The following is a 19,181-nucleotide window of genomic DNA, read 5'->3' as shown; positions in this document are numbered from 1 at the left end:
TAAAATTTTAAAAAAATGAAAACATATACTTTCACGCTTATCAATAATAAAAGGAAGCTTTTGCCTTTGATCAAGATGGATAAGGTTCTATTGAGTACAAAATAACAACAGTAATAACATATTATTTTTATATTTGTGCATGTAAACAGTTATTGCATCAAAAGTAACTGCTGTAGTTAGATAATATCCCAGAAGTTACGCCATCAAATAATTTTTATTGTTTATAAACTGTTATTTATATTTTGTTAGGACATAAAATACATAATGGACTAACGTTGTAGGATGTACAGTTCTAATTATGTGCAAAACAAACAACCAAAGAACGAAGAGAAGTCGTCGGCTCCCATTTGCTCTCTCATACCTTCCTTCATGTTTTCTTCCCTACCAATGATATCAGTACTGCTGGTAATCCTCCGATTTACTACGTCATTTACTTACTGTACCACAATTAGCGCACTATAGTTGCCACTAACCATTTCGTAGCTACGACTGCAAACCTCAACGGCAAATCTTCAGTAGCTCTCACCAATTTAATGATGGCATGTTATTAAATTTTTTATACAAGATTTACTGTTGTGTCTTCAACAGTGAAGCAGTCTGATGAGAAGCCTACGTACACTATTTCACAGAATTACAGCATTTCAATCTGTTGTTACTCGTAATGTATATGTACGTTAATTAGAAAATACTGTCCTTAGGAAATGCAACATCTTTTAGAAAGTTCATCTACATTTATGTTCTTGTTATTTTGCTTTTCCTGGGTTTTTTATACTAACCATAAATAAACAAATAAAAACACATACTTAATTATTCATCTACCTCTTTAAACTTCACAATGCTAAAATGGTGCAGACTATGTATGCTAAACCGGCTATGATTGCTCGATGCAGCTCTACTAGCCGCATCCGTTTTGACCTTATTAATCGGCCAAAGCATTGCCGAGATATTAGGTCTCCAACTTATATAAATTTACAATTTTTAAGACAACAGTAACTTTTAAACTACTGTATATTTTTGTGGCGCGTCTAGATAATTTAGTTTTACTTATTTTTCTGTCCATGAGAGCCAATTTCGCACCTCCGTGTCACTCTTGGTTCTGTTTTTGTCAATTTTTCTGTGGCACATAACTTTCTCCAAGAGCGCAAACACGGCCATATGCGCCCCTGCCAAGCGTCCCTTCGGGTGTTTCAAGGCCGCGTAGACGCTAGCCCCTCGCCACGGCCCCATAGCAACCGCCAGCCACGTACTCTGCGGCAGGAAACTGTCTCTCTAAGCTCCCGCCACAGCTTGTACGCTCACAGTATCCCAACTAATGGATTCTCTAAGAGGCCACCAGTAGACTCTTTTGTGGAATTGGTCAGACGTGCTATTTTTTTCTGTAAATTCTGCAGGCGGTATGTTTTCCATCGGTCATACATCTTTCGCTACGGAGAACGTCGGCTGAATCAATGGTTGTCTCAGTTAATACAACACTGCAGAGATAATTGCAGATGCAACATGGGGCTGTGCTTTAGATACACATCAGACTATTAGTTGACACTGCACAACATCAAGTGACCTGATATGTGCTGTTGTATGAGTATAGGGAATGTGATAGATGTTGCGACTGTCCTTGGCTTTACAAAGTCATTGTGAAGAATGTTGATCGCACAGACAGGCGGTGGCTTTATGGCTGACTTCTCGAAGTATTTATGGCTGGGAGAATTTATGGCTGCCTTGTAGAAAGCCGGCATCTCACGCAAAGCAGGCATCAAACAGCACCCTGTCATTATTTATCAGTTCATTTTCCAAGAAATTGCAAGGTTCAAATCAGAATTGGCCATGCGCTGAATTCTGTCATATAATTTCCCATGTAGCAATAATAACTTACGAGTTATTGTTTATTTGCAGTAGCACTAGTACATTATTTCACTGATTGAAAGTAAAACAAAAGGAATCGATGGGGGACAGTTTTTACGCCAGTACCGATTGAGGTACGAATTGTTACAGTAATACTCGGAACAAAATCCGACAGGCACAATATCAATACAGAGTGCTTGTGGTTTGTAAACAGGAAAATTAAATTCAAATAAAAAATCCTGCGTGCTTACGAAACAAAATTTGTTATTTACCACCAAATCGTTCCCACAAAACAATCGATAAAATAACTGTTTGGGACCCATATGAAGGTAGCAAGGTTTACAGATTTGTTTTTGTTGCCTGGCAGCAGAGGTACCAACATATGCCGGAAAATACTAAGCGCGAACTTTTTCCGAGGACGACTAGACGAGCTATATAGTTATTAAACACACAGAATCAATCCCTTCCCTCGTCAAATACATCTGAAGATCTTACAATTAGTCTTGAAGCAAACACGTCAGATTCACAAACTAAGTGTGCATACAGTGACCATGAATCGCTAAAACGGCTCGAATCTCGACACGAGCTCTCTCAAATATGAACATCAAACTTACCAACGCCACACTAAACATTTGCCAGAAACTACAGTTCTGTGTTAACACCAATAAAGTGATACTTACTAGTTTAACCTTCATAAGCATTACAATCCAGACTAAAGAAACAATTACGAGATGTAGGCAATCCATAGGAGAGGGAGTGTTCACCGAAATTTACAAAGATATTGTCTCTGTTGAGGTCGAAGCTGAGTGCGACAGTGAAGTTCTCCTGTCACGTATAACAGGTCTAGGTGAAACTAAGTTAATTGTTGGGTGTTTTTACAGTGCCACCTGATCCTGTTGTGACAGGTCTAAAATCATTCAAAGAAAGACTACAGTCAGCATCGCGCAAATACAGTGTAATACTAGGTGGAGGCGACTTTACTCTACCAAGTATAGACTGGGCCGGGACGTCTATACATTCATTACAAGGGGCACAGACAGACAGTCTGAACACGTTTTCCGACAACAGTCTTGAGCAACTAGTTCGGCATCCCACTAGAATCATAAGTATCTTAGACCTTGTAACTACCAGCCGCTGTGGCCGAGTGGTTCTAGGCGCTTCAGTCCGGAACCGCGCGACTGCTACGGTCGCAGGTTCGAATTCTGCCTCGGGCGTGGATGTGTGTGATGTCCTTAGGTTAGTTAGGTTTAAGTAGTTCTAAGTTCCAGGGGACTGATGACCTCAGCTGTTAAGTCCCATAGTGCTCAGAGCCATTTTGACCTTGTAACTACAAACATTGCTGCCCCATCGATCGTTTCATTATACATACAGGAATTAGTTATCACGATGTCATCATAGCGACTATGGTTACGAAAGTTAATAAATCACTCGAGAAAAGTAAGAAAGTGTTTCTCCTAGAAAAAACAGATAATCGGTTGTCAGCATCTCATTTAGACAATGAATTGACATCATTTAGTTCCAGTATGATGGACATTGAGGAATTATGGGCAACGTTTAAATAGACTGTAAAACTTGCTCTGGACAAGTATATGCCTAGTAAGTGGATTATGGACAGAAAAGACCTACCGAGGTTTAACAACGAAATTCGGAAAATGCCGAGGCAGCCAAGGCTGCTGCACTCTCGGTTCAAAAAAGAACGTCTAAATGACAACAGTCAAATATTAGTAGAGATTTGTGTGTCGGTGAAAAGATCATGCGCGAAGCATAGAACAACTACCACCATCATACCTTAGCAAAAGATCTGGCCGTAAACCCAAAAATTCTGATCCTATGTGAAATCAATAAGCACATCTACGGCTTCCATCTAGTCACTCGTTGACCAGTCTGGTGTGGCAGTAGAAGATATCAAAATGAAAGCCGAACTTTAAACTGCCCGTTTAAGAAATCGTTCACGCAGGAGAAACGCACAATGAGTACTCTACGGCATTGGTCCCTTGCTTAGCTTTCATTTATCGCGAATCTCTTGTCCAGCGCAAAGTTTCAAGCTATTGGTTCCTTGAGATCGAAAAGTTTATGTCTAAGAATCAGCATGGTTTTAGAAAACATCGCTCGTGTGAAACTCAGCTTGCCCTTTTCTTACATGATATACCCTGAATTATGAATGAAAGGCAACAGGCAGATACCATATTTCTAGATTTTCAAAAAGTATTTGACATGGTGCCCCACTGCAAACTCTTAACGAAGGTACGAGTATATGGAATGGATTCCAAGATTTGTGAGTTGCTCGAAGACGTCTTAATTAATACAGCCTAGTATGTTGTCCTCGACGATGAGTGTTCATCAGAGACTCGGGTTTCGTCAGGAGCGCCCCAGGGAAGTGTGGTAGCACCGCTATTATTTTCTGTATACATCAACAATATGGCGGAAGGGGTGGCCAGAAATTTATGGTTGTTTGTTGATAATGCAGTAGCGTACGGGAAAGCGTCGAAGTTGCGACTTACCTAACAGTTGTATGCTGTGTATGATACAAAGTTGAGTGACTGTAGAAGGATGCAAGATGACTTAGACAACATTACTAGTTGATGTGATAAATCGCAGATAGCCATAAATATAGAATCATGTTAGTTAATGAACATGAATAGGAGAAACAAACCTGTAATTTTCAGGTGCAGCATTAGTAGTTCCCCGCTTGACACAGTCAGGTTGTTTAAATATCTGGGCGTATCGTTGCAATGCGTTATGAAATGGAACAAGAATGTGAGGACTGTGGTAGGGAAGGCAAATGCTTCGGTTTATTGGAGGAATTTTAGGAAAGTATGGTTCAGCTGTAAAGGAGACTGCGTATAAGATACTAGTACAACCATTTCTTGCATGTCTTGAGTACTGCTCGAGTGTTTGGGATCCGCACCAGTTCGCCAAGTATTATGGAGATGCATCGGAAACTCAAAGGGGAATCCATGCAGGGAAGCGACGTTCTTTTCGAGGAACACTACTGAGAAAATTTAGATTACCCGCATTTGAAGCTGACCGCAGAAGGACTCTACGGCCGCCAACATACATTTTACGTAAGGACAACGAAGATGAGATACGATAAATTAGGGCTCGTACGGGGGCATATAGACAGTCGTCTTTCCCTCGCTCTGTTTGAAAGTGGAACGGGAAAGGAAATGACGAGAAGTATACAGGGTACCCTCCGCCACGCACCGTACGATGGCTTGCGGAGTATGTATGTAGGTGTAGATGTAGATGAACTCAACTAGGAAGAACTGCACACACAGAACTTGGGTATGTTGGGTGGGTCATTATTAAATAAACAACCGTCGTCGCCATACGCTCTATCAATGGTTCAAATGGCTCTGAGCACTATGGGACTTAACAGTGGAGGTCATCAGTCCCCTAGAACTTAGAACTACTTAAACCTAACTAACCTAAGGACATCACACACATCCATGCCCGAGGCAGGATTCGAACCTGCGACCGTAGTAGTCGCACGGATCCGGACGGCAGCGCCTAGAACCGCTCGGCCACTTCGGCCGGCGCTCTATCAATGAACTGTCATTATTCAGTTAGTGTGAAAACTTGTTCCCAGGTTAGCAACTCGAGAAGAAAACAGAAAACTGAATTTCAGCGAAAATGCGCTCCCTGAAACTTCTTCACTAAGGTGGGAGGTCCATAACAACACACATTATCCATAGTGAAATTAAAGATCTCCTTAGGAATGGGGCTTGTTAATAGAACGTAGAAACACCCGATATTGACAAAATCAGGTCTGGGCGTTTCAAGTCTCATAGCCGTGACGTGTTAGTTCGAGAGGTGTGGTTGTAGTCCCAATCCAGATGAAGTAGTGTTCCGTCACCAGAAGCAATCAGAGTAACAAGTCGTCGAAGCTCTCAGTATCCATTAACTGCTATTACGTATCACTGACAGCTCACTCTCACCGTATAAGCCTCGTGTACACAATAAAAATTAAATAGGGACAAGTCAAAGGGGGCTTGATGTCTTTCAACTGAAACACGTGATAGATCAAACTCAGCACTCCCCTTAATCTATCTGAAGCTACTGTCCTTGCTGAATCTCAGGCCAAGCTCCTTACTATCATAAATGAGTAGGAAATCTAGGAAATTCCCTTGCTCAACGGATGAAATCATGCAGTAAATATTAAGAGCATTTTCTCAGAAGTTCCTTCTCACCGGCCTATGCGAACTATTAAACGCTGTACCATTTCTATGAATGGTGTCAATCGAGCGAAAAGAATTTCATACACTCATTACAAACAAACCTAAAGGAACCTATATGCAGTCCCTCTAGCTACTGCCAATATCTGTGTTCTTTGTGATAAGACAACGGATATTCAGACTGCACTGAACAACAGAACTTACAAATTCAAATTTGAAGTCAAAATTCTTCCCAAAGAACAAGCCAATTTCTTTCGCAGCGATTCTACTTTAGATCCATCATTACGTTAATCAGCGACATTTCTGCCAACCACAACAGAAACAACTGCATTATATTTGGAAATTTGTGGTAAGTTCAGTGGGACCAAACTGCTGAGGTGATCGGACCCTAGGCTTACACACTACTTAATTTAACTCATACTAACTTAGGACAACAAGCACACCCATGCCCGATGGAGGACTCGAACCTCCGACGGCGGAAGGCGCCTAAGACCACGCGGCTACCCCGCGGGGCGACTGCATCATAACACTGCTCCTTGATCGTGAAGAGGCCTTTGACAAAGTCTGGTATGACGGCCTAATTTACAAACTCGGGCTTGTAGGCTTGCCTCTACACTTCTTGAGCAGCGTCAGATCAATACTAACAGAAGCATAAAATCAATTATAACAGACGACACTGCGAGAGTAGCAGTGGGAGATTGGCTATGCGACTCATTAACACTTGCAGCTGGAGTTGCTCGTGATACTATTCGCTCAACTACACTCTATAGCATTTATATAGCCAACATATATTGCCCATCCAAGAAGAACGGCGTTATACGCCAACGGCACAGTGTACTGGCGCTCGACGGCCTCTCCACAGGGATAAACTCTTCGATGATGATGATGATGATGATGATTGGTTTGTGGGGCTCGCAACTGCGCCGTCATCAGCGCCCGTACGGAGTCTCAATTTTGACACAGTCCAATTTGTACACTATCAAGCCCCTGTCACGAATGATGATGAAATGATGGGGGCAACACAAACACCCAGTCCCCGAGCAGAGAAAAATCGCTAACCGGGCCGGGAATCGAACCCGGGACCCCGTGATCCAGAGGCAGCAACGCTAGTTACTAGACCACGCGCTGCGGACTAAACGCATCGCGGAATGCCTGCCACGACAAGAGACGTGGATGTTCAAGAGACGTATGAAACCGAACTTTGACGAATGCCAGTTGCTCTTGATCGGACATCATCACATAATACAATGCCACCACCCCAGAATCACGGACATCATGCTTAATCTGTCACATGGAAAAATAATAATAATCCAGGTCCTCAAACTAACGATAGTTTGGACTTGAAGATAAACAGTAATGGACAACACACATTGACAAGACAACTAAGGGCCGGCCGCGGTGGTCTAGCGGTTTTAGGCGCTCAGTCCGGAACCGCGGGACTGCTTCGGTCGCAGGTTCGAATCCTGCCTTGGGCATTGATGTGTGTGATGTCCTTAGGTTAGTTAGGTTTAAATAGTTCTAAGTTCTAGGGGACTGATGACCACAGATGTTAAGTCCCATAGTGCTCAGAGCCAATTTTGACAACTAAGAAAATACAGGCAAATAATGAAGCTAGTAACATTACTAAACCAGGCACTGTCGTAAATAGGGTTAGAGACGATTGTCTACACCTGTAACACTTCTGCACACCCTGTCGCCAAATACGGCGCTAGTGCTGCTTCGAAGTACCATTCCACGTGCCGCTTTTCGATCGTAGCAATCTCACATTCGCAGCAAGACCACACCATCAAACAAAACTGAATCCTACTGAGGTGGCGGCGGTGGCAGAGCGGTTCTAGGCGCTTCAGTCTGGAACCGCGCGATCGCTACGGTCGCAGGTTCGAATCCTGCCTCGGGCATGGATGTGTGTGATGTCCTTAGCTTAGTTAGGTTTAAGTAGTTCTAAGTTCTAGGCGACTGATGACCTCAGATGTTAAGTCCCATAGTGCTCAAAGCCATTTGAACCAGTTTGAATCCTGCTTAAATAGTCACTAAAGCAACATGAAGATACTGACACCAACGTATGAAAGCGGAAATCGCATCTAAAATTTATTTGGAATGTTCATCCCTAGTTACACCTGTAAAACTTAATTACACTCCTGGAAATGGAAAAAAGAACACATTGACACCGGTGTGTCAGACCCACCATACTTGCTCCGGACACTGCGAGAGGGCTGTACAAGCAATGATCACACGCACGGCACAGCGGACACACCAGGAACCGCGGTGTTGGCCGTCGAATGGCGCTAGCTGCGCAGCATTTGTGCACCGCCGCCGTCAGTGTCAGCCAGTTTGCCGTGGCATACGGAGCTCCATCGCAGTCTTTAACACTGGTAGCATGCCGCGACAGCGTGGACGTGAACCGTATGTGCAGTTGACGGACTTTGAGCGAGGGCGTATAGTGGGCATGCGGGAGGCTGGGTGGACGTACCGCCGAATTGCTCAACACGTGGGGCGTGAGGTCTCCACAGCACATCGATGTTGTCGCCAGTGGTCGGCGGAAGGTGCACGTGCCCGTCGACCTGGGACCGGACCGCAGCGACGCACGGATGCACGCCAAGACCGTAGGATCCTACGCAGTGCCGTAGGGGACCGCACCGCCACTTCCCAGCAAATTAGGGACACTGTTGCTCCTGGGGTATCGGCGAGGACCATTCGCAACCGTCTCCATGAAGCTGGGCTACGGTCCCGCACACCGTTAGGCCGTCTTCCGCTCACGCCCCAACATCGTGCAGCCCGCCTCCAGTGGTGTCGCGACAGGCGTGAATGGAGGGACGAATGGAGACGTGTCGTCTTCAGCGATGAGAGTCGCTTCTGCCTTGGTGCCAATGATGGTCGTATGCGTGTTTGGCGCCGTGCAGGTGAGCGCCACAATCAGGACTGCATACGACCGAGGCACACAGGGCCAACACCCGGCATCATGGTGTGGGGAGCGATCTCCTACACTGGCCGTACACCACTGGTGATCGTCCAGGGGACACTGAATAGTGCACGGTACATCCAAACCGTCATCGAACCCATCGTTCTACCATTCCTAGACCGGCAAGGGAACTTGCTGTTCCAACAGGACAATGCACGTCCGCATGTATCCCGTGCCACCCAACGTGCTCTAGAAGGTGTAAGTCAACTACCCTGGCCAGCAAGATCTCCGGATCTGTCCCCCATTGAGCATGTTTGGGACTGGATGAAGCGTCGTCTCACGCGGTCTGCACGTCCAGCACGAACGCTGGTCCAACTGAGGCGCCAGGTGGAAATGGCATGGCAAGCCATTCCACAGGACTACATCCAGCATCTCTACGATCGTCTCCATGGGAGAATAGCAGCCTGCATTGCTGCGAAAGGTGGATATACACTGTACTAGTGCCGACATTGTGCATGCTCTGTTGCCTGTGTCTATGTGCCTGTGGTTCTGTCAGTGTGATCATGTGATGTATCTGACCCCAGGAATGTGTCAATAAAGTTTCCCCTTCCTGGGACAATGAATTCACGGTGTTCTTATTTCAATTTCCAGGAGTGTAGATACAAGCGTCAGGAAGTAGAAGTCATTGACAGACAAAGCACTAAAAGGGGCCATCACTCACAGAAAAAAACTACAAATAAGGGAAGAAAGTACCAAAAAACTGAAAAAAGCACCAATTAAATAAAAATCGAAGCAAAAGTTGTTTTGCTTGTGGATTTCTTCAGTCGAAAACTACGACTGGGATGAAATATCCGCCAGACTATGGAACACTAACGTGCAAGAGAAGATTATCACACAATTCTAAAATAAATTTCATTCGCTATACAATAAATAAAATGTTGTACATCTCCGTGCGGAAAATGTAATTCGACCTACTCGCCGTTCTCCGGTCGTCTGTGTCTCCTAATCGGCTACTTCATCTGTAATCACTTCTTCACACATAGCACCAGACGTCTTCTATTATATGTGTAGCAAGAGGACATATGGAGAGGGCGAATATTCATTTAGTTACATCTGCGTCACAAGGGTCGATTTTTGACGATGATACTACTCGCGGTGTGTGGTTGCCACTTCATGTAGGCGCTGCTAGCTGATCATACTGAGCTGTTGGTTTGTACGACTAGATAGTAGCTAAAGGAGTGTCGTACAAACCTCATTCCTCCTTTATAATGCAGAATAAATCAATTCTTACAGTTCTGAAACGATTGATTCGTTGAACCAAATGAACTTCAGATTATACACGTTTTCAACTCCCTTGCCACTTTTCAAGGATTTCTTCACTTTATTCAAATTATTTCTGTCTTTCTTTCTTTCTTTCTTTCTTTCTTTGTCTGAGCCTTGTCCCACACTTACACAGGGTCGGCCATGGTTAATCAGATGTGGCCGGATGCCCTTCCTGCCGCCACCCTGTACCCCCCAGGAAGGAATTAGTGTACCCCAGCTGTCTGTGTCTAATGTAAGCCATGGAATAGTGCGAATGTGTTGCAAATGTCTGCGAGTCGTGTAACTGAGGCGGAACATGGGGACCAGCCCGGTATTCACCTAGGGGGATGTGGAAAACCGCCTAAAAACCACATCCAGGCGGCCCTACGTGGTTAATCCGCCGGGCGGATTCGATCCGGGGCCGGCGCACCTATCCGAGTCCAGGAAGCAGCGCGTTAGCGCTCTCGGCAACCCTGGCGGGTGGTTCAAATCATTTCTGTATGCCTCCTTAATGTCCTTAATTTTTTTCTCTGATGTTCCTCAGAGGGAATGTTCAATCCAATTTCATTTAGTTGTACAGGTAATCTTCTACAACTATTTAGCCACACATTCTTCTTCGTCTAAACATTGTTATTTGTGTCCCACGGCCCTTCATATTTCCGATAAACATAAAAAATTCCAACACGTCGTTGCCTGACCACTTGCATACATTGCCTTCCCGGTTCTCCATTACTGTAACAAAGTAACATAAACAAAATAAAACAAATGAGCAGATCAAATAAATCGAACTCCACATCTGATAGCAAGAGAGCGACTAGTGATTGAGCTGTCACACGAGGTGACAACGGCGCTGTGTAACGGTGACTAGGTCACATGACTGTCACACGCAGATACAAAAACTGAACATGCCCAATTTTAGTCGCCGCTAGTTTTTAATAGCTGCTAGTCGAGTCAGTAGCAGCGAGTAAGCTGTCACATGAAGCGATTACTCGCTGGTATTCAAGCAACAGCGACAAAAATCGCCCTTTGTGACAGCCTTTATGGGTACTGCAGAGAGTGCATTTCCGCCGAAATTCAATCGCCTGTATCTCATAATCGGCTTATCTGAGTGCCCTACAGCTCTGTACAACTGTATAAAAGTTAACTGTCAGCACATAAGGGATAGGCTGGCACGTGCGGCTCAATACTTGTACAGAAAAATCTCCAAACGCTGCCCACATTGATCCGCTTGGATCCCGTGTTCTGGGGTTTGATACTGGATCTACTTCTAGGTAAGCTGCAAGACAATCAGTCATAGGTCTCGTGGCGTATGTCAATGATTTAACGAAACTTGTAAAGGGTAGCTCCTGAAGCAATCAGGAGATTGGTAGTAATACAGTTCTTCAAGAGATGCACCATTGGTGCCAATGAATGAAGTTACGAGTAGCTCACCTAGAAGCTACATGCATTTCATTATAAGGTAATCTGCTAAGACACATATTAATATAAATTCATGACATGCCCTTGTAAAGACAAACTGCAAGCTGGAATACAAACTGCGTGATTCTATCACAGGGGTATTTTAATTGCTATTCCTAGTTATTGTGCAAGTATCTGGACACACAGTGTGCTACTGTTAACAGCAGCACAAATAATAAATAGTACAACGAGGAGGATGCCTCAGGTAGTCCGGAGCCGTAGGCACCATATGTCTGGTAGCATCTCAAGTTATATTTACTGTAAATTTACTTGACCTACAAATACGGAAGAAAGCAGTTATGTAGTGGTTGAAGAGTAATAACAATGTCTCTTGATTGTAGAATGAAGGCTTTCACGACCGGGTGACATGGCTGTTGATATACATTCCGGGATGTGAGGTCGTGTTACGACCACGACCTCACATCCCGGAAAGTATATCAACAGCCAATGTCTCTTGAGAAGAGACAAATCAGTAAGTTGACAAATTTTGAATTTTTCATTCGATAATGTCCTATGGAATAATGTTCTGGGGTAACTCATCTTTAAGAAAGAAAGTCTTCGTCGCTCAAAAACATGCTGTAAGAATAGCACGTGGTGCTCACCCACGATCGTCTTGTAAACATCTGTTAAAGGAGTTGGGCATTCTGACTACTGCTTCACAGTATATGTATTCCCTCATGAAGTTTGTTCGAAATAATCCACTACAGTTCAGAAGGAACAATGATTTACATAATTACAATACCAGAAGGAAAAATGACGTTCATTAATCCACGTTAAAGTTGTCTTAATCACAAAAAGGGGTGCACAATGCTGCATCGAAAATTTGTAGTCACTTAGCTCTAAAACGTCTGAATGGCAGCAAAGTAAATTTGAAAGAAAACTGAAAAAGTTTCTTCTTGAAAACTCCTTCTATTCTGTGAGAAGAATTTCTGTTGTAATGTGTAAAAGGTGGTGGGTAGGTATTACTAACTCACATCTATATATTTAAAAAATAAATAAATAAATAAAAACTTATAAATGTTCATCATGTATCCATGTTTACAATTACTTTGCGATGTGAATGTAAAATGACACGTTCCACATCGATGCATGGAATATGAAACTAAGTTCTGTATTTCATAGTAATGCAGGCCAAAGACCTAAAACAAGTAATAACCCGGATCCTTTCGCGACAGGAACGCCGGGGTGACGCCGAAAAAGGAAGACGATTCCAAAACTTCTCCCAACATCAAAGGCTCAGTTCACCACACCAGAACGCCTCAAGCGGGCTGATACATTTCCTGGTGGGCTACAGTCGATATGCTACGAACTTGCACAGAATTAGAAGGAAATAATAAAGAAATGAGCCTGTGGAGAAGAAGGCGCTCGATATCAGACTCTCTGGAAATGTCTCCTATTTGCGGATGGCTAGAGCTGGGAGATTACTGTTGACTTAGCATGGACCACTAAATTTCCTTAGCACTGACACCGTGAGTTCACCTGGCAGGTCCTCGACAACATTTCCGACGCAGTTCCAAAAAGATATGGGAAGTAAATCATCATTTGAACCAGCATTCTTTCTCTGCACTATTTGAATAGCAGTAACGCTGAAGTATTGGTCTGCGAACCCAAAGAACCGAGAGACGGATGTGGCATGGAGCGTCATATGACGACGGTTCACACTGCATTTCCCAACGCGCCTTATAATGGTGTGAACATTGGAAGATCGGTGGTGGAGAGATGTGCCGTAACAAGGGCAATGTATCACATGAAACGCCAGACAATAATGTCTTCCTACCGCATCTGTCGATAGCATGCACTTCGGGGTGCATTGGTTTTTATGTTAGTTTAGGTGAGGGTATTTATCCACTGTAGTGTTCATTATAGGTAGCACAAAGCGAACACGACCAGTAACACATTAACAAGCTACAACGGTAGTTTCCCAAGGGAACTTTCTCTCTAATATGTATTTAACTGAAATTGATGGAATTACATTAAGTTTAACTGCTCTGATTAAATGAAATGGCATAAAGTACTGCAGAATACAGCCGTTCACGTAATTCTCTTTGTAAATACTGAATGGCTTTAATTTTTTTCAAAAAATGAAATTCTTTTACTCACTTACAGCTCTCCAGTATTAATGTAAAACTCTTGGATCTCAGTACTGACCTTTCTTACGTGCAATATCTAATAACATGGTTGATAAAATGATATTTTAAATAAAATGACACACTACAATTACACTCCAAGAACAACGTTACCAAAAGGAGCAGGCCCGGCTATAATGAGATAATCAACGCTACAAAGAAGGGCAGCTCGGTTTGTACTATCGCGAAGTAGGGGAGATAGTGCCACAGACATGATACGTGAGTGGCTATCATCAAAACAAAGGCGTTTTTCGTTGCGACTGGATCTTCTCATGAAATTTCAACCACCAGTTTTCTCCTCCGATTGCCAAAACAGTCTGTTGGCACCCACCTACATAGGGAGAAATGATCATCACGATAAAATAAGAGAAATCAGGGCTCACACAGAATTTAAGTGCTCGTTTTTCCCGCGTGCCGTTCGAGAGTGGAACGGTAGAGAGAGAGCTTGAAGGTGGTTCATTGAACCCTCTGCCAGGCACTTTATTGTGAATAGCAGAATAATCACGTAGATGCAGATGTAGATATAGATGTAGGAGCGGTAACATGTTGGAACGTTCGGTCCTCAGGTAAACAACGAAGCAATTCAGACAGCAAAAACTGCGTAATAATTGCGTGGGAAAAATTAAAATGCTCAGGACTGATTTTGGCAGAAATCCTAACTGTAAATAATAAATCCTGTAATATATTTCCACTATGGTGGCAGCGTATTTATTACTTAAGACAATAAGATATTACAGTGGCGCCAGCACGCTTTGGTTTTCTTACATCTGGTACGCTCAAGACATCGAAACGAGATAAGTACGCCGGTCAGTTTTATCAGTTCCTATTAAAAAAAGCGAAGTATTCGATAGCTATAAACGCAGTGCGCAGGGTGTCACTGAGACGTTTAGATCATTTATTAGTCCAGAGATATAACGAAAAAATAAGTATGTAATTAACAATTTTATACAGAAATGCTGTATAAGAATATAAAAATTTCTACGGAAAGTCAGAAGCAGAGACAGTGATTCAAAGTAGCGTTTAAGCCCGGTGTAGGGTGCAACTACGGCTGGGGCGTTTAGTGTGTAATAGAGACAAAGACCACACTGGCGACGCCACAAAGAATTATCTAATCCTCTTTGCACAGAAGGCATCATGCAGCCGCATTCTTACTTCCACATCACCATAGAAAAATTGTAATATCCTCTGTAACTAAGGAACATGGTAGGAAGGTGTAAAAACAAAGACTACTATTCTTATAACTCTGTTTTCGGACTGCTAGATTGAGCCGCGGCTGGCTCATGCTATGCGTTGGATTAAACCTTGGTTGCTATCGTCTTTAGTCTCCCGCGGTTATAGCGATTATGCTGTTATCCTCTCTTTCCGCGGGTGTGTATTGATATTCGCACCTTGGACTATCTGTGGCCTGGCGCTTATAGTTTTCGGCTGGGCTGTGTGCGGGCAGCTGGTCGGTTGACGTGGAGCAGCGAGGAAATCGCGGCGCGTTGTTTGGCCAGGCCGCTGCCGGCCTTTGTGCGGTGTCAGAGTGAGTGGTGCTGTTCCCATTGCTACGAGGTTCGTGGTTCACCGATCCTGGACATGAAAGTTGAGTTTTGACTAAATCTACCAGCAAGTTACGACTGTTCACATTGTGTCGTTTGGAGTTCGCTGTTGGCAGTTGGGATATTTCCGCGAGCAACAACGTGTGTTTTCTCAAGTTTGCAAATTTTACCCAACCTCCGGTGGAGTTTGACTGTACTTGGTTATTTGAATTGAAGTGCACCAGCGGAATCTTCTGCCTTGTGGCCGTTAACGTTCCGGTTACCTGCCCTGGACGTTGACGTAAATTCAGGCAGTGTATTTTCCTCATCGTGTTGTCGCTGTCCAGCCCGGTGTGTAGTTTGACAGCTCAATGTATAATTGGTTGTGGGTGCCAATACCTTCTGCGTTGTTCCATTTAACTCCCTGTTGTGTGCTGGTCGGGCGAACCGGAGGTTATCTTGTCGGTGGGTCTGTTGACTGTCTGTCGGATGGGTTGTCGTCGGTTTGAGAATTGTTGGGCCTACTGCCTGTCTCACCTGAGCGAGCGTTAGTGTTTGAATTCCAGGCCGACCCTCGGAACTCCTGAGCGCCCTTGGGTGCACTGCCTTTTCTTGCTTGTTCTTGTTGTTTGTACTTGTATGGCTTCTAGCCGATTTTTAGATTAAGGTTGTTTTGCCCTTAAGGCATCAGATGGTTTGGACCTTCAGCTTAATTTAAGAACTGTTTTCGTAAAGTCTTTGACATATTTTTTAAATTAATGTTATTGAGTCTTAAGTTGAGCCTTCAGCCGATTTTGAATTTAAGTTGTTTGCTCTTAAAGTGTCAGATTATTTGGACCTTCAGCCTAATTAAAGAACTGTTTTAAGAGAAGGCTTTGCCTTTTAAATTTCTGATTTTGGTTGAGCTTTAAGTTATTGGATTTCAGCCGTTTTTAAATTAAAATGATCTTGCCCTTAAGGCATGAGGTTGCACGGCGCATTCAGCCGCTAAATTAAGTTCCAAAACTAAATCTGTATTTTTTAAATTTTTCTTGGCTCTTGTAATGTTTGATTAAATAAAAGCTGGTATGTTCGAGTGTAACTGACAGCCGCTTATTTTGGCCCCTTTCCACAACTTAATCTACCTGTCGTGTCCTGCGGGTTTAGCAGGGCGTCTCACTGCCACAGACTTCTACGACCGCTACGAGACGACATAAGAAGGCTACCACATGAGCACAACTGCTGATGTTACACGGCTAATATAGCTTGCCATCCTGCAGAGCATAATCCCTGCGGTGCTGATGACTCTCGCTAATACCGTTTGCTGTTCTGGCTGGCTGTAATTTAGGACTCTCTTGTGCTAATTTCTCCAAATTGTTTTATTTAAAGCTGAATGGACTCTGTTGTGACTACCGACTTTCGTGGTGGATCTTTAGATTCCCTGTCTATCACATTTGCGACGTCAAGGCGCAAACTTGTTTTAAGGGCTAACAGTGTATTTTGTGTTGTTTAAAGACTAATGCAATAAGTCACTTTTTTTTACGCTGACACTAGGTGTTAAAGCTGTCTAAACTAAAATTAATGAAGAATTACGGTTCCTGTACAACGTCCTTGTGGTGTCACCGCCAGACACCACACTTGCTAGGTGGTAGCCTTTAAATCGGCCGCGGTCCGTTAGTATACGTCGGACCCGCGTGTCGCCCCTATCAGTGATTGCAGACCGAGCGCCGCCACACGGCAGGTCTAGAGAGACTTCCTAGCACTCGGCCCAGTTGTACAACCGACTTTGCTAGCGATGGTTCACTGACAAAATACGCTCTCATTTGCCGAGACGATAGTTAGTATAGCCTTCAGCTACGTTATTTGCTACGACCTAGCAAGGCGCCATGTTGAGTTACTATTGATATTATGAATCATGTACAGTCAAGACCGACGCTCATCATTAATGGATTAAAGTTAAGTATTCCACCAGCTACGTCCGTTTTTCTAAATTCTAATTTCCTTGTCCTGTTCCAGGCCTCACGCCAGCCGGCGTGAGCTAAAACGCATGCCTTTCGGCTTCCTCTAGTCACACGGTGTTGGCTCTCCTGCCAAACCACAACAGTCCTCTGCAGTGACATTGGAGGAGGCAATGCGACTATGAATCAGAGTTCTACTGAGTAGCCGGCTGGTGTGGCCGTGCGGTTCTAGGCGCTTCAGTCTGTAACCGCCTGACCGCTACGGTCGCAGTTTCGAATCCTGCCTCGGGCATGGATGTGTGTGATGTCCTTAGGTTAGTTAGGTTAAAGTAGTTCTAAGTACTAGGGGACTGATGACCGCAGATGTTAAGTCCCATAGTGCTCAGAGCCATTTGAACCGTTTGAACCATTCTACTGAATATCTGTGAGGATTCTCTAATGCAAAATCAGTTAAATAGGTGATGGTGATCATTTAAGTACTGTGAGGATAAACACTGTGCTAAGATTATACAGCATAACAGTAGTGGGGGTAGACATACAGGGTTGGACAAAAATATGGAAGCCGGCAGCTGTGACCGAACGGTTCTACGCGCTTCAGTCCGGAACCGCGCTGCTGCTACGGTCGTAGGTCAGAATCCTGCATCGGGCATGGATGTGTGTGATGTCCTTAGGTTAGTTAGGTTTAAGTAGATCTAAGTCTATGGGACTGATGACCTCAGATGTTAAGTCCCATAGTGCTTAGAGCCATCTGAACCATTTTTAACCAAAAATATGGAAACACCATAAACACAACTTATTACCATGTCTAATACAGTGTAGGAAACCCGATGCCATTCGAAACTGCGTCCACCCGTCTCGGAATAGATAAACGCAGGTTCTATGTGGTTTTAAAGGAATCTTATACCATTCTTCCTGCAAAACAGTGGCAAGTTCAGGTAATGATGATGGAGATGGGCAATGATGACGCTCCCTTCTCTCCCAAGCAGTCCACAAACGCTCAATAATATTGACATGTGGTGACTGTGGTGGCCAAAACCTGTCCTGGACGATGAGAGCTATGTAAACAGAAGTCCTGTCGCTTTGGAGCACAGCCTCACAGTTGTGGAACAAACATTGTTATACGGGATGAAACTGATCAACCAAAATGGTAACAGAATAATTGGTAGTAATGCTACTTTGCAGAGTAATCATGGGGCCTACGAAATACTGCGATATGGCTGCCCAAATTATCCCGGAACTCCCGCTTTTGGGACGTAAACTGAGCCAGAAGTTGGAAACAGTGTGAAAAACTCCCTTCCATTGCTCCATACTTCAGGTTATATGGCTTCGGCAGCATTTTTGCTTGATACGAGCATTTTCATCACTGGTGAATAGTTTTGGAATTCCAGCTCGCCCTGCAATTCCCTGCTTATGGTGTTACTTTCGTGTTGTTTCGGTGCTGACAGGGTTCGCGAGTGCGACATTCAGTTGGTGCAGTGACTTTTGCAACTGTTACCTTCTTTTTCGTCACTATCCTTGTCAATGACTGTCTGTCACGTTCAATCAGCACCCACTTTCGTCCACTTTGTGACATGGCGGATAATGTTTTTCCGCTTTCCTTTATGCCGTGTAAATCTTAGATACGGTGCCTCGTGCAATAACAAATACTTCGGTTTTTTGGTTTTGGAAGCATCCACCATACGAGTACCAACAATTTCCACACGTCCTAATTCACTTAGCTCCGACATAATGCATTCACAACTACACAGAACACTCTTCTGACCACAACTGACCCTTGCGACATATTGAGGACATTGTACAGTTGCCATTCGTGGTCAAATACGAGGAGCGTTCAATAAGTGATGAAGCAAATTCTTTTCTGAAAGAAGGTTGGTTTTCTTCAGGATTCCCACACACCATATTATTCCCCACTCTTCTGGTTATAA

The sequence above is a fragment of the Schistocerca serialis genome, chromosome 3 (assembly GCF_023864345.2).
Source record: "Schistocerca serialis cubense isolate TAMUIC-IGC-003099 chromosome 3, iqSchSeri2.2, whole genome shotgun sequence".
NCBI lineage: Eukaryota > Metazoa > Arthropoda > Insecta > Orthoptera > Acrididae > Schistocerca > Schistocerca serialis.
The sequence above is the reverse complement of the archived record's forward strand: the minus strand, read 5'-3'. Positions refer to the sequence as shown.